Source organism: Xenopus tropicalis, chromosome 7, assembly GCF_000004195.4.
Source record: "Xenopus tropicalis strain Nigerian chromosome 7, UCB_Xtro_10.0, whole genome shotgun sequence".
NCBI classification, from domain to species: Eukaryota; Metazoa; Chordata; class Amphibia; order Anura; family Pipidae; genus Xenopus; species Xenopus tropicalis.
In genome coordinates, this window is record NC_030683.2 from 73,704,439 (window position 1) to 73,721,205 (window position 16,767).

Genomic DNA, 16,767 nt, shown 5'->3' on the forward strand with positions numbered 1-16,767 from the left:
ATGTGAAAGACAAGACATTCTAAAATAGATCCTGCTGTGTCCTAAGAACACATACAGTTCTCTTGACAAGCCAACTCTTAGGGGCTGATTTACTTACCCACGAACGGGTCGAAATGAGTCCGATTGCGTTTTTTTCGTAATGATCGGTATTTTGCGATTTTTTCGTATGTTTTGCGATTTTTTCGGATTCTTTACGAATTTTTCGTTACCAATACGATTTTTGCGTAAAAACGCGAGTTTTTCGTATCCATTACGAAAGTTGCGTAAAAAGTTGCGCATTTTTCGTAGCGTTAAAACTTACGCGAAAAGTTGCGCATTTTTCGTAGCGTTAAAACTTAAAAGGTGCAAAGTTTCGCGTAAGTTTTAACGCTACGAAAAAAGCGCAACTTTTTGCGCAAGTTTTAACGCTACAAAAAATCGCCAGATTTTACGCAACTTTCGTAATGGATACGAAAAACTCGCGTTTTTACGCAAAAATCGTATTGGTAACGAAAAGTTTGTAAAGAATCCGAAAAAATCGCAAAACATACGAAAAAGTCGCAAAATGTTCGTTTTCAAGTCGGAACTTTTCCAATTCGGGTCGGATTCGTGGGTTAGTAAATCAGCCCCTTAGAATCACTGTAAAATGTATGTAAAAGGGTTTATGTACAAACACAAATACAAGTCTGCTCAGATGGATGCTTTTGTGTGCATATTCATTAAATGTACTTGCATACAAACACCCTCTTTACACTTTCACATTATTCTACAGAGCACCCCTTTTTTCATTACAAAATCATGTTCCTATTGACATTAGGGGACTCCAGAACTAATGCCCCCCCCCCCACACTGTGGAGCAAATTCCCTGATTCCCTCAGAAGGAACCAGGAACAGCCTTATGCAGTTTATTTAAACAGTCCACTGGAGAGCCTTTCAGTCAAAAATTCTGTTTATTAGTGCATAGCACAGCACTATTTACAACACAGTACTATTCCATTGGGAGTGGCAAAACCCTACTACTGTTTGAGGAGCCCCCTGAACTACAACTCACTTAGACTACTTAATCATGCGTAAGAGTTCTAGACTTTGTTTGCTGGCAATTTATTTAAACCACACAATTTGACAACTACTTCAAAATAAATTAGTTACTTACCTAAAAACCTTTAGGCTAATGCCACATGGGGCTGATTCTTGACCTGCAGATAAATGCAGGCCAGCAATCGCATCAGCTTTCTCATGTGTCTGTACCTCTGGAGCCACTGTGTCTGCCTGGGTGCAGGCATACGGAGCAGATTTTGGTGCCCTGTGTGGCATTCGCCTTAGAAATTAAATATGACTCCTGTAATGTCAAATGTTTGGGAATAAACATTTTACATCAGAATCTGTTAGGACATGATAAATGTAAAACATGAATAAGTTTGACTGTCTCATCCAACAACTGCCTATCAATCTTAAGAAATTTCTTAGAAGTCTCGGTTTCATCCAGTACATTTCTGTAGCTTTCAGCTGGCAGGGAAATCCATTTGACTTGCTACTGGATATGCCAAATGCTGACGACACCGTGCTTATGTTTAGGCTGACTGCATTAAATCTCTAATACCATTATGTGTCCATTTTTCAGTCCTGACGCTATATTTTCGTCCCTTATTTCTTTTCTCATGACATGTTTTCTTAAAAACGTGCCCATATCCAGTTTCATTTAATCTTACCAAACAGACTTTCTAGCTGAAAGACCTATGCTTTAGCCACACCATGAAAACCTGATGAAACCCAATGTAGTTGCTAGGGAATAGCCTGTATTTATTGCTAGGATTTTTTCATGTTTGCAGTGTCTCTTATAATTTAAATGTAAAAGGTTAAATTGCTCAGCTTTCAAACTCATCAAGTTTTCATAATTATATTTGACAGTATAAATAATGTATGCATAAAGGAAATCCTAATTGTATGCAAAACTTTTTTTTTTTTAAATTCATATTTTCTACAGATACTTATGTTAAACTAAGTACCTTTACATATAAAGCTACCGGGTTTTATAGCCAAAAAGGCTCATTTACAAAGCAAAATTGTAATGGCATCTGTCTTGATCCCCATTAGGGACACTAATTTGCTTCTGCACTGGTAAATTACTCACAAGTTGTGGCTGCATTTTCATTGTGGGTTAGAACTGTGTCACTTTAGAAGTGGCGTTAGCATGTGATTAGGTGCAAGTCAGTTGTGTCTAGGTGACACCTGCAAAGTGAACCCTGGAGTCCATAATCCATAGCTTGCTTATATCTGTGCACCCCATACTTTGCATCTTAACCATATTACAGCAAACCTGCAACTTAATACGCCATGTGTGTATAGATTAGTGTGTATTGGTGACAGGGCCACCATCAGGGGGGCACAGGGGGGACAGCTGTCCCGGGCCCGGACGATGGTCGCTTTTAAGGGGGCCCGGCCCTGATACAATTTTTTTTAGCTCGGGCCCCCTTTAAAGAACTACGGGCCCTGCCATTCGTGGCCAGCGTGAAATTTGATTAGTTGCGCCCCATGCGTCCGTACGCACGGGGTGCAACCTTATAAAATTTACAGATGCGGCAGGGAGCCAGGCACATATCAAGAGGATGCAGATGGCGGCAGTCTCTGGTGAGGGAGCTGGAGGATGCCGGAGGATGCCGCAGGGGTGCTGGAGGATGCCGCAGGGGTGGGGGGGAAGCTGAGGGGAGCCGGAGGAAGTCGATGGGAGGGGGGGGAGCTGGAGGAAGTCTCTGGGGGGGAGGGAGTTGGAGGAAGTTACTGGGGGAACCGCAGGAGAATGATGGGGGGGAGCTGTGCAGATGCAGCGGGGAGCCACAGGAAGTTGCTGGGGGGGAGCTGGAGGATTCTGGTGGAAGCTGGGGGGGAGCTTGAGGATGCTGGGAAAGACTCTAAAGGGATAGCTGGAGTATGCTCTGGGGGGGAGCTGGCTACCAATGTTTTAGGGAGGCCCTGGCTACCAATGTTTTAGGAGGCCCTGGCTACCAATGTCTGTGTGTCCTTTATACTAATGGGAGGGAGCATTGGGGGGCAGGGCGTGGGAGGAGAGGGGCCCAGAAAATTTGGTTGCGAGGGGCCCTGTGATTTCTGATGGCAGCCCTGATTGGTGAATAGCAGCTGAATGAACCCAATGTTAAATAATTTTTTTGTGCTGCATTTCGGGATAAACCAAGGGACTTTTTTTGTGGGGGATTTAAAAACTAGTTAAAATCACTCACAATTTTGATAATCATGGAATGCTGACTTGTAGTATATAGCAATTGCCCGCTCTCAACAATAGAGAAAAGTGCTTACAGATGTGATCTGTTTTTCCATAACATGAAAACCCTTACATAGCATCCTACCAACATATCTTGCCAACATGGCAATTGTCCCATGCAGTGAGGCACGTCTGGTTTGCTTTAGTAGTACATTTTCTTTGTGAGCTATTAATCTGAGTATCCTGACAGCAGGACTCTATCCTGTAGCAAAGTATTTTAATACTGCAGTACATTATTTTACCAGAGGTACCTATGGAGGTCCATATGCAATGTAAAAGTTTCAACATGGCTTTTGCCTTGCTCGAAGGCTGTGTGGTTGTACACTATCCCAATAATATATCCTATGCAAGAGGAAGAACATGTGTTATGGTTACCATACATGGGCCGATAAAAGATCTGACCAATCTGAATGATTTGGCCTGAGGGTCAAACGATCAGATCAATGTAATATCCCCCACCTTAAGATGGCCATATTGGGAAAAGATCTGCTCATTTGGCCACCTTTACAAATATGGGTAGTTAAAAAACTTTACGAGTTAACATCCCTCACTGCATTGCGTTAAACATAATTTTAGCCAGAAGCAGGTTAGAGTTTGACCTAACATTTATGCTACACTATTTTTAACACTAAACTGGGCTTTGTGCAATAATTTGCCACACAGTTTAAGTTAGATGACATAGACTTTTTCAATGTGCTACTTTTACCCCTTTATTTAGCGTTACTTATCGAGCACTTGGTGTTATTCAGTTATATTTGAACAGACAGATATGCATAACGGAGCTAAGCACTGCACTCACTGTTTATTTTATACTGTCAGAGAGAATTATTGTACTCATGGTTAATCCTTTCACACTATTTCTCTGCTCTGAGCCTGGGGAAAATGATTGTGCTGCTTTGTTTACTAAAGTGCATTAACTCTGACAAACCACAAGCAACTTTGCTGATGATTGCCCCATAGATTCAAAGTCTTTGCATTTGGAAACGTAAGTTGTTCTGCATATACAACAGGCTGTTAAGGCTATATTTCCAAAGGGGAAGGTGAACAAAATCAAGAGGGTAAATGTAACTTGTATTCAATAAAATCTATATTGTATGTCAGTTTTGATTGCTGAAATATTGTGTGTAATTGATGTTATTTTACAAATGCTAATAAATGTAAATTCAAATCTTCCTCACAAAACCCTTAGCCACCTTGTCCCCTGTGCTTGAAAAACGAAATGTGCCCCTTGCACATTTGTTAAACATCACACTAATTGGGTATTGCAAAAAAGGAGGCAAACTTTGCACAGGTCTATAAATTAGCACTTGCCTGTTATAGGTTGCCCTGCATATTGGGTAAAACAGCATTCATTAGATACCTGTTTGTTTCCAGTCTTTCAGACATATACGCATTTTGAGTAGCCTTGTCCAAATAATTTTTGTATGATTCATAGGTTTGTGTGCACTGCAATACTGAACAAGTAATATCCAGGCACAATGTAAAATTATCACTTGTGAGCGTGTCCGTTAATAGGTGCAAACTGCCCTGAAATACTAGTGTAATTTACAGACAATTAGTAACAAGCGGACACATATTTTTTATGGCTTCTTTAACAAAAATCTTCTGCATTTGTGTTTAATAATGACTAGTGATGAGCAAAACTGCCCTGTTTCGCTGCGGTGAAAAATTTGCTAAGCCACAGAAAAATATAAAAAAGTGATTATGGGTGTACACACATACAGTATATAGTAGAACCAATTAAACCCACACAAAACTTTACTGCATTTAAACCCATGTATCCAATGTTTCAAGGATGTAATTATTGCATCCTTGACAAATACTCATATTGACTAAATAAAAAATGTTACAAAAGCCCCAGCAAGTACTACAGCTCTAAGAGCAATGACAAAGAGTTTAGTTGTCCATGATAAACCTTCTCTACTGTGGGCAACTAATCTCCTCTAAATGTTTTCCCACTAGCAATAATGTAAATCGTCAGTAGGAAAACATGTGCATCACTTCGTCTTTCCAAAGTCTCCTGAAGTTACTGTGTGAGAAAACTTCGGAAAGCTGAAGCTTGACTTTGGAAAGATGAAGCAATGTGTACGTTTTCCCACTGGTGATTTACATTATCGCCAGGGGGAACTCATTTAGAGGAGATTAGTCGCCTGCAGTAGAGGAGATTTATCGCAGGTGACTAATCGCATCTCCTTGTCTGTCATAGCCCTAAGGGGTGCAAAATAGGCCCTTAGTTCTCATTAACCTAACACTGAGGTGTAACCTCGGATACTATAAGCAGGTGACAAGGACAGGACTTCTTATCACCATGTGCCTGCGGGTATAGTGGATGAGATAGGAAAAGCTTATGTGCCTCTCCCAGTCCACCCCTCATCAATAAAGTACTGTCAAACATAAGGGAAAGGCATGTATAGGTGCCTTCATCCTGTCCTCTGCCAGGGAGATTAGACCCCCACAATAGTGAAGATTTATTGTGGGCGAATAATCTCCCTGCGTGCCACTGCCCTTAGGAAAACTGAAGCAATGCATAGGACTTTCCACCGCTGATTCCCTTCATTGTTAATGGAAAGGCTTCTTGGGGAGATTAGTTGCTTGCGGTAGCAAAGGTTCAATTTTAGATACTGTTCTGCTTGGTGAAAGAATGATCAAAAACCATAAGTATTTACTGAATAAAAACATTGGTTAAAGTAAGTTCAGTGCAAGCTCTATTCATTGGGCCACTTTACTGAGCAGAGTTTAACATGATGCACATAATAAAACACCAGTCAACTATATAAAAAAATTTGTAGTCACGTTTATGAAAAAATTAGCAAGAGTTTTAGCCATTTATCATTAAGTATTTAGTATGTCTGAGGTAAAAATCTGATCTCTTACTGTAATCTTTCTTTTTAAGTTTCCTAAAATGTTATATATTTTAGCTTAAATGTGGCATTTTGTTTCTAGTTCTTAATATTATTTATTAACATTTCTTTTCTCAAAAGTAAGGTACTTGGTGTATTGTGCAGCCACAGGGTATCATAAAAAAAATTAAAAAAAATGAGTGCTCTGTCATCCATAGTTGGCATTACAGCTATGGTCTGCATAGGTCAACCATAGTGCATGTGGTTTCCAGAATCTCCTGCATACATTCCTGCATCCATCATAAGGGCATATTTGGAGCTGATTTATCTCTGTTCAACAATTCTGTGATTACAATATGCATACATGGGAAGAGAATAATGTGCATTGTAATTGGCAATCATGTGTGTGATGTTGACACTTAAACAGTTAAAAGAGGAAATGTTCTTCTTTTTTTTTTTTTTTTACAAAGTAACTGGGATAATATGCAATTAAATGTTTCTTCACTCAATGTTAAGGGCCTGAATAGTGAATACTGAATAGTGCGCAAAAAAGGAAATTACTGCTAAACTGGGCACAAGATACTAAAATAGATATATTATGCATATATAGTATATATATATATATAGTACAAGAAACCCACCTAGCTGGTAAAGACCATCCAAAATTACGCTCAAAAAATTTCAATAAGACCATATATGCCAATGCTCCCGTCAAAAAAAAATGGTGTAGCAGTTCTTTTTAGGAATTCCCTACCTATTAAAATCATTGACTCCCAGGCAGATAGTAAAGGCAGATTTCTAATAATTAAACTAGAAGTTTTTTCTCATATATATATTTTAGTAAACCTTGTATGCCCCAAACTCCCACCAAATGACGTTTATAAATAAGGTACTCAAGAAAGTGAGCCAAGAAACTGGGGTCAAACTTTTAATTATGGGAGATTTCAATCTCGCTCCGGACCCCCTGATAGATAAAACCCCCATTCCGAAAGGTAATACCTTAAGGTCAGCCACTTCCTTGTCTAAGACCTTTTTTTAAAACCATAAAACAATATGAGCTATATGATGTTTGGAGAGCAGGGCACCCCACTGAACACGATTATACCTTTTTTTCCTCATGTGCATTCTACTTATTCTAGGATTGATTTAGTTCTTGCAGACAAAAACACACTATTCCAAACGGTTAAGTCTTACATAGGAATTGCCACTTGGTCGGACCATGCCTCACTTTTTACTTTTTAGATTTCATCCAGATTCCTTGCCCGTCTGTTAACTGGAGACTGAACAATACACTATTACTCAACAACATGCAGAAAAAAATAACTAAATTAACTACAGAATATTTTGAACTAAATTCTACCTCAGATATTTCTGAGGATCTACTTTGGTGTACATATAAGGCTTTTATTAGAGGCCATTTAATAGCTTTGGCTGTAAGCGAAACAAAAAAAAAGAAAGTCCAAGGCAGCAGACTTATTTGCACAACTAACTGTAGCTTCAAAGCAACATAAGCTGCACCTGACTGAGGCACTGGCTCAAAAAGTGGCATTCCTAAACACAGAAATCAATGCTGTAAATATGGAAAAAGGGACGTTTCAAATTTTGTTGACTAAACAACGGTATTATGTTGAGGACAATAAAAATAGCAGACTGCTGGCCACTAAACTGAGAGATGCAAGGGCAGAAAACAGAATCCTGTCTATCAAAACGGCTGAAGGAAATATGGTATCTAACCCAAAACATATAGCACAAGAATTTGCGAATTAATATACTAAGCTATACAACCTAAAAGATGATCCCGCAACCCGCCAACCAGATTCAAATAATATCATAAATTTTCTCACTAAAATATCCTTGCCTTCACTCTCAGAAAACCAAATAGAACACCTTAATGCCCCTATAACACAAGCAGAAGGGACCTCTACAATTAAATCACTTAAAAATAATAATGTCCCAGGACCAGATGGTTTTTCAAATAACTTCTATAAAAACTTGTCTCTTTAGCTCCTATGTTAACTAAACTATTCAATTCCCTGCATACTTCTCAGTCACCCAGAAAAGAACTTTTCCAAGCTACCATAACAACTATCCCAAAGCCTAATAAAGACCCTACCTGAGTGGAAAACTACCATCCAATATCTCTGCTCAATTCAGATATAAAGATATATGCTAAAATTTTGGCAAATCGATTAAACCCTATTTTAAAATCTTTGATTTCTAATGATCAGGTCGGATTTGTCCCAACCAGACAGGCACAAGAAAGGTAATCAATATTGCTATTCAAGCTAACCAGACAAGATCCCCCTGTCTCTTGGTCGCTTTAGATGCAGAAAAAGCTTTTGATAGGGTCTCGTGGCTTTATTTACAAAAAGTTTGGTTTCTCAGGTACATTCTTAGATCACATTCTCACACTATATAAATTCCCTTCTGCAGTAATACCAACCAATTGCCAAAACTCTCCTAGATTCACACTTACAAATGGTACCCAACAAAGTTGGCCCCTTTCACCCCTAATTTTTGTTTTGCTCATGGAACCTTTAGCAGAAGCAATATGCCAACATCCCCAAATTTCTGGTTTTTTGATAGGTAAAAATTCATATAAATTATCCCTATTTGCAGATGACATAATCTTAACTTTTCCAAACCAACTAACTCACTTCAAGCATTGTACCAATTACTCTCATAATTCTCTGAGATCTCATCGGAGAATGGTTGTCAAAATTAATACAACCAAAACTGAGGCCCTCCCAATATGGATTTCCCAAAATCATTTAAGAGAGTTGAAAGCATCTTATAAGTTCATGTGGCAGCAGTCTATTACTTCATATTTAGGTATAAAGGTTGGATTCTCAGTAACTAGCCTCTACAACACTAATTTCAAATCCATGTTAGGAAAACTGGAGCAAAATTTTAAAACCTGGGCCTATAAAGAAATTTCATGGATGGGAAGACTATCCGCTATAAAGACTATGATACTACCTAAAACCCTTTACCTATTCCGTACAATTCCGATCAAGAACTCAAACAAATATTTTTCTTTATTGAAAAAATCAATCTCAAAATATATCTGGAAAGCCAAGAAATCCAGAATACCGATTGCATCACTCTCAAAAGGCAAACTACAAGGAGGGCTGGGGTTCCCTAACTTTAAAAAATATTATCAAGCATCTCATCTAAACTTTCAACGCATTTTTACCACAACAACTCAACTTCAGAGGGTGCTTCAAGAAAAGGATATAACCACACCACCTTCTCTTCACCTGGACGAACTCATCTGGATACCGCCAAAGCTAAGACTTAAAACTATTTCCTACATTCCAGGCCTAAATTAATGCTCTGCCTGCCCTACCCTGCCGGTGTGTGCCATACTCTGCCTGCCCTATGCTGCCTGTGTGTGCCATACTCTGCCTGTCCTATGCTGCCTGTGTGTATGGCACACACAGGCAGCCTACAGTGACACAATGATGGCACTGCTCCCACAGTCTGCACAATAACTATATATTAAAAAACGTTTTAATTGCAGTACCACCACAGTATATGTTCTTTTTATAGTGTGTAGGGTTTATTTGTGGGTTTCTACTGCTCCTACAGTATGAGGTGTGAACAGGTGAACAATGTGGGTGATAACAGCCTGAGCCTGAGGTGTGAACACTGCAGGGGGTGAACAATGCAGGGATTAAAAAGTGTGAACAGTTTAAACAATACAGGGGGTATACAGTCTGAATCTGAGGTGTTAACCATGCAGGGGGCCAGTACTGATACCATTTAAAGCTTACACAAAGGTAAGCCATCAAAGCATACAAACAGGTGGGGGGCCACACAGAGGGGGGTCGCGGGCCGCCAGTTTGGACAGCACTGCTTTAAGCCTTGGCTTTCACCCTAAATTTCCACTCGCATTTAAGGGGATCATCCCAAATTTCAACCAGTGTTTTTGGTCTCAAGCTGGAATAGACCTGTGGACGAGCATCTTGATTAACAATCAGCTACCCACATTTGAAACACTCCGAACCAAATGGCCTTTACCCACCAGGTCATTTTTCATCTACCTGCAACTTTCAAGTTTTCATAAAGCAAATCCTTACTGTAAACCTAAACAACTTTCCTCTACACAGCAAAAAATCACCTCCCTAACTATGGCAGGTGCACATATATCCCACTTCTACGCTGCAATCAATGATCATCCCTCCAAACCACCAGGAACACATATATACGCTTGGGAAAAAGACCTCAATTTATCAATAGATCCAATAGACTGGAATTCTGCTTTTACTCCGATCATGGCAACAACTTAATTAGCCAGACTATTAGAACCCAGCATTAAATTGATGTATCACTGGTACTTAGTACCATCGAGACTGCATAAAATCTTCCCACAATCATCATCTAAGGAATGCTGGAGAGGATGCGGTCAAGATGGAACACATATTCACATATGGTGGGACTGCCCTAAACTTGCCCCTTTTTGGACCCAAGTGTTTGAACTAATCAATAAAGTTTTGGAATGCCCAGTCCTCAAAACATCGTCTACTGCCCTTTTAAACCTGGATCTCGACCTTTTAAAATACTCTCAAAAACGACTGGTAGTACATTTCTTGGAAGTGGCTCAGCAATGGAAATCAGATTCAATCCCAGCTATTTTAGAATTGGTAAACTTTCTGGATCTAACTGAAAAGTTTGAATTTTTTTGACGCCAGAAACAGAAATTCTTTGAGAAATCATCACAAAAAATGGGCTTGTTGGAAAACCTTTTTTTTTTCTCATTATTCCCTCTCTTCCTTCTCTTCCTTCCTCCTTTCTTTCTCTCTCTCTAAGTGTACCTTAATTGGTGTAGGAATAATTTCTTCAACGTTTCAAGGCCTTGAGTTAATAGTTATGAAGATAATAACTTGTATAAAGGCTATAATTTTTCTGTTGTTTGTTAATTGTTTTGATATGGAAATAAAAATTGTCAATATAAAAAAAAAAGGAAATGTTCTTGAATTAGTTGTTATGCAATGCATTCATGCAGCTGTATTGTTTCTGAAGCTTTCTCACGTATGTAAGGGAGTTTTTGCTAAACCTCTTAAAGGAACAGTAACACCAAACAAATAAAAGCGTAAAAAGGTAATTACAGTATAATGTACTGTTGCCCTGTACTGGTACAATTGGTGTGTTTGCCTCAGATAGACTACTATAGATTATATAAACTAAGCTTCTGTTTAGCAATGGGGGCAGCCATTCAAAGGAGCAAAGGGTACTTAGCAGATAACAGATAAAGCCCCATTATAGTCTACAGGGCTTAAATGTTATCTGCTATGTAACCTGTGCCTTTTCTCCTTTTTACCAGCTTCAATGGCTGCCCCCATGGCTACATAGCAACTTATTTATATAAACTCTAGTAGTGTTACTGTAGCAAACACACAACTTTTACCAGTGCAGGGTAACAGTACATTTACATTATATTGTAATTACTTTAAAACACTTTCATTTTTCAGTGTTGCTGCTCCTTTAAGTGATAGTCTGCACAAAGACCATAGTGATGAGTGAATCTGTCCCGTTTCACTGACAAATACACAAAACTGATGAAAAATTCATGAAACAGGGATGACTTTTTTGACACAACCTCAAATTTTTCCTCACTCAGTGATTTTTTTTGTCGTGGAAAATTTTTGCACCAGGTTTGGAAAAAATGTTGCCAATGGCAACTTGTAAAGCACTGTAACATGTAAATTACTGATGCTACAGACATGATACTGCCCATATAATCAGCTAACTTTTCAGTGGTTTCTTTTGTAAGGGCAAAAAAGGTCCCAGCAGAAGAAAGAGAAAGTGCAGAAGTGGCAGCTACAAGAGTGCATGGTTATGTGTGTGTATGGCTAAGATTTATTTGTGCTCCAGTCCTAAAAGGAAAAAATAACCTTGTTTTTAACATGAGCTCAGTTGGACATATACGAGAAAGGTGAGGAAACACTCAATTCCAAAAAGAAATAAAAATGTATTTTTTAAATAGATATACCTGCTTCCACAGAATGAAAGGAGAACATGACAGTCTATCTCTGTGCTCTTTGGGACCAATTTACCACCTCCATAAGGCTCACGATGTAATGCAACAACTCCCTCACCTTGTGACATTGTGAAGTCATGGATTCTGGCTTTTGAAGTCCCTCTGCTCTCTAAAGTGGGCTGTGCCCAGATTATCTGGAAAGTCCTAAATCCTAAGGGGATGGGGTGGAACTGAACCCAAGGTGCACAGAGGCAGATTATTGTGGTTTCAATCCAGGAAACAGGCATGTGTGCATAAATAAAATACATATATATTTATTTCTGGAAGTCAAACTAATGTTTGTTCACCTCTCTTACAGAAGCCCGACTGAATGAGTTTATTTTAAAAAAGGGGTTTATTTTGCTGCAACAGCCATATTTTCGTCTAAAGATTTTTTATAAAGGAGCTAAAGCTAAAGTTAAATAAGTTATGAAGTTTTAATAATGCTAACATACTTTCCAGAACTTGTGCAGCATTTTTGGAATTTCCAACTACACTATTGTTTTGGGGCATATTTCAGGTAACAGATGGAAGCTAAATGACTTGTCCTTGATTAAACAAAGACTGTCATCCTGAGTCTAATGATTGATGCCACCCTAAAAGCTCTATGCTCAGCTTGCAATTGAATTCGGAGTAGATAACAAGTTGTTGCTGGTTGTTGATTGCCATAGCAGAATGTTTTCTTTTTGTAAAGGTCATTGTCAATGATTAATTGTTTGCTGATCAGCTGGTCATTATGCTTCTGCTTCTAGATTACATACTGTCTGGACATTATTCACTATGAATGGTTTCAGTCTAATGGGGGGATGGGACTCTTGTATTAATGCAAGCACAAAACTAAGTTCTTTTATGAATCTCCCAGCACTGTCTATAAAAAAGACACAGACAAAGACATGCACACCAGCAGCTACTGTTGCAGTCAACAGTGTTAGACAAAGATGGCCAGGAAGTCTAAAATAACAGGTTTTGCAGGAATGTAGTGTTATATCTGTAGAAAGACAGATGGAGGGATATCATTTTTAGAATGACTCCATACAGTTACTTGATATGATATTACCCCATAAACCTGAACACACTTGCCCTGTGAGGTAAAGATTTACTTAAAATGTACATATTTTGCAGATACAATGTAAATGTATAAACTTCTTAAGAACCTCTAACTAATGGTATTTACTGGGACAGCTGCGATTCTTAACCTGCAAGTTTTTCAAACCGGGATCCACTGAGAAAATGGGGAGTGGCAGAGCAAACATTGCATTGATTATTTGGTGAAGTCTCCTAGCTGCAAAACCAGAGCAAAACAAGTGCGAGCAAATACAAGTCATTTGACAAGGAAAAAAGCCCCCCACTGCTTTCAATGGCATTCCTCTGCTATGATAAATCTGGTTTAGGTTTTGCATGCCTCACTTTTGCATCTTGAACACTTTAGTAAATATACACCAGGGATCTCTGTATGAAAGTCTGCCAGGTATAACTTAGTTCCACTCATTTTACAAAAATGAGTTGCTTAATGAACATTAAATATTGTATAGAAGTCAAGTCAAAGAGACTATTTTCATTATTAATAGAAAGGGAAGGATTCAGCTCAAAAGTTAAACAGATAAGGAATTCATTTCTTTTTAAATGATATATTAATGGGGCTGGGCAAATTAACATACTATGAATATTATTGGAGTTTTAATTCCAAAACATAATTAGCAATAATTATTTACAGGAGCATATAGTATGGACTTTTGCACATTGTTTACTATCTCCTTAAAAAAGAGAACACAAATAATAACAGAATGTTTTCAAACTTCTTTCTTATGGTTTATTTGTATTGTATATATATATAATATACTCATCTAGGAAGAACAACTGCTGTATATAAGTATAACATATTGGCACAATTATTTGTTTCTATACTTTTTAATTTGCTAATACAACAGTAGAAACACGACTATTTGCCCTACTATTTTTACACATCAGGAATGACACACAGATGTCTCACTAGTTGTACAAAGGATTTTAGCACACAACACTTTAACATTGAATCAGCTTGGACAAAGAACTAAAATGTTCTGAAAGCTTGCTATAATTATCATATTAGTTAACCAATAAAGTTATCTCCTTTACACAACTTTTTTGTTGAAGTCCCACGATTGCTTTTATAATACTTTAATTACCGAATTGTTTATCTGGCACCCAGATATTCTACTGGTATATTGGAGACTGAACTTTTTGGACAATGATTACATATATGTATGTGTGTAAAAAAACCTGTGCTATAATATGCCTTGCTATATCTTATAAAGAACCAAGACCTCATACTTTTTTGATTATTATTTTGCCACATTTTTCCTTTAATACATTTGGGTTAAACTGGGTATTGCTTTATATGCAGCAAGTTTTGGTGAGAACTCTTAGTACCTGGGTTTGTACTGTGCTTTAGCAACAGCTGGAAGGCTGCAAATAGGATATCCTTCAGTTGCCACTGCATCTGCTCTCAATACAAGACACACATATAACACAGTTTTGTCAGGGTTACGCAGGAAGTACACAAATGCTTTTCTCTACAATACACTTCTAGTAAGAAACACAGATTTGACAACCATTGTAGTGTTGACTATTGTAGTGTCATTCTACTTCAGATTTCTTTGCTTCCAATGGTATACAACAGCACTGGCAGCTACAACGGTTTTTCACTGGCTACAAAGTTGGGACAGAGTTTTATGCCTCCTCTCTATGGGATTATGATTTTAGGGTGCAGTTGAAGTTGTCAGGAATCACAGATTTTGCAGTCACTCAGTGTTTGGAATATAGTGACTGCTGCAATGAATAATATTGATTGGTGCTGAGCTTAAGTGATTAAGTATATTTATATAAAAAAAACAATATGAATAGTGATGGATAGAAAGATACATTGATTAAGATATAGATATATAAATAGATGGATAGATGATAGATAGATAGATAGATAGATAGAGAGATAGATAGACTGATTTTTATATATCTCTGTTGATTGAGATATCAGTGAGAAAGATATTTTGATCAGCTGAGAGAGAAGCATTATCATTCAACTCAGTACTAGTGATTTTTGCATTTTTTTCTTCTAAAATAAATAGAGAAAATGAAAAATAAAAACAAAATGACAAAATCGCTTATCTTATTTTAATCAGCATTGCTCAGGTTGACTTTTAATTATGCTAATATTCACCCAAACCGGATTATTCATTTTGTGCATAATAAATTAATCAAAATCATGTTTATAAGCATAGTTTGAATCTGTTATCTGAAATAGAAGACAGCTAATTATGCACTTTGATCTTTCGCTGTCGCATGTTCATTGGCTCCCACTAATGACTGACCACAATCAGCAGAGGCTCACAAGTGGTTTTATCTTTCACTTACCTCCTACCAGCTCTGAAAGCTTCTCTCCGTCACTGCTTCACCAGTCTAATGTTCCTCTCAGGCACCAGACACTTTTCTCATCGTTTCCTTCATAGTTAAGCCCCTCCGCTGTGGCTCTCTGCCCAGTGACTCTTGCTCAGCAGCCAAGAAAACTTTCTCTGAAGGGGGAAAAAAAACAGTATTGCTTTGAAACGAAGAGACGAAGGAAGGGAGCAGAAGGGATGGTTCTTGTCTTCGTTTGTTCTGCAAAAAGAAAACGATTGCAGAAAAAAAAAAACACTTTTTTTATTTCCAAAATTGACAACACATGCCTGTTTTATGTCCTAAAGGCCTAGTAAATAGGCCATCCTAACTGAGGCCATTTCCATGGCAACAAGAATGCAGGAAATATCCAAGATAACAAGAATAGTGGTAAAAACATATGTTTCAGATGGAAAGTCCCCCCCCCCCTTTTTCTGCAACTACTGATTACTTCTGAACACTGCACTTCTTGCAAACACCTTAAATCTGTTTAATAAAGTTCCCCAGTTCCAGTTCTAAGCAAAATTAAATGAACGTATATGACATTAGTTACTAATCCCTACATATGGCATTACAATTTTTTCAAGCTTTTAACAATGAATGCATTTTTTTAAAGAAATATTGGATATCAGGTAATATCATTACATTCACATTGTACATTTCTGTGGAAACCATCAGGCTTATTGTTTATATAAAGCTGCTGCTGACATTTTGTAATATATTTTATCCTATACACCACCTGGGTAATAATACAAAGCCATTTAGGATTAGGGATTAGTGGAACAATAGAATGCCTGGAAAAAAAACAGAATTTACCTTCTGGAAACACCTGAGAAGTAGTAGACACCGTAATATGGTCCTCTTATAAAATATCCTTTAGGATGGGATATATATATTTTAATGCAGCCCTGTGCAAAGAGTTTCAAGGGCTCTTATTTATTCACACACCTGTGACATGCTTAAGTGTTCATAAAAATAGATATAGTTACATTTTACCTTTTTTGTTGAAATTGGTACTATGATTTAAGAAATATATATGTGTGTGTATGCTCTAAATTGGATAAGTGCAGTTGCCATACCAACCACACAGGAGTTTACTTTAATTTTCTAACTTTTAGTATACTTGTGTTGTACTTCTGTTGTAGCACTACATTTGAATACATAAAAGTAGGATTAATTATGCCATATTCCTTTACCCAGCCATCTATGCCCAGACAATGCAAGCAAAATCCCCCAAT

General features: G+C 37.8%; 1 protein-coding gene across 1 annotated transcript in view; it reads right to left on the reverse strand.

Moving 5' to 3' along the window:
- Positions 1–15,579, reverse strand: part of cdon (cell adhesion associated, oncogene regulated) — a 139,693-nt gene extending 124,114 nt beyond the window's left edge. The window contains exon 1 of the mRNA XM_031906161.1: positions 15,509–15,579. The gene's annotated coding sequence lies outside the window, so the exon portion shown is untranslated. The remainder of the gene's footprint in view (positions 1–15,508) is intronic.
- Positions 15,580–16,767: the final 1,188 nt, after the last annotated feature.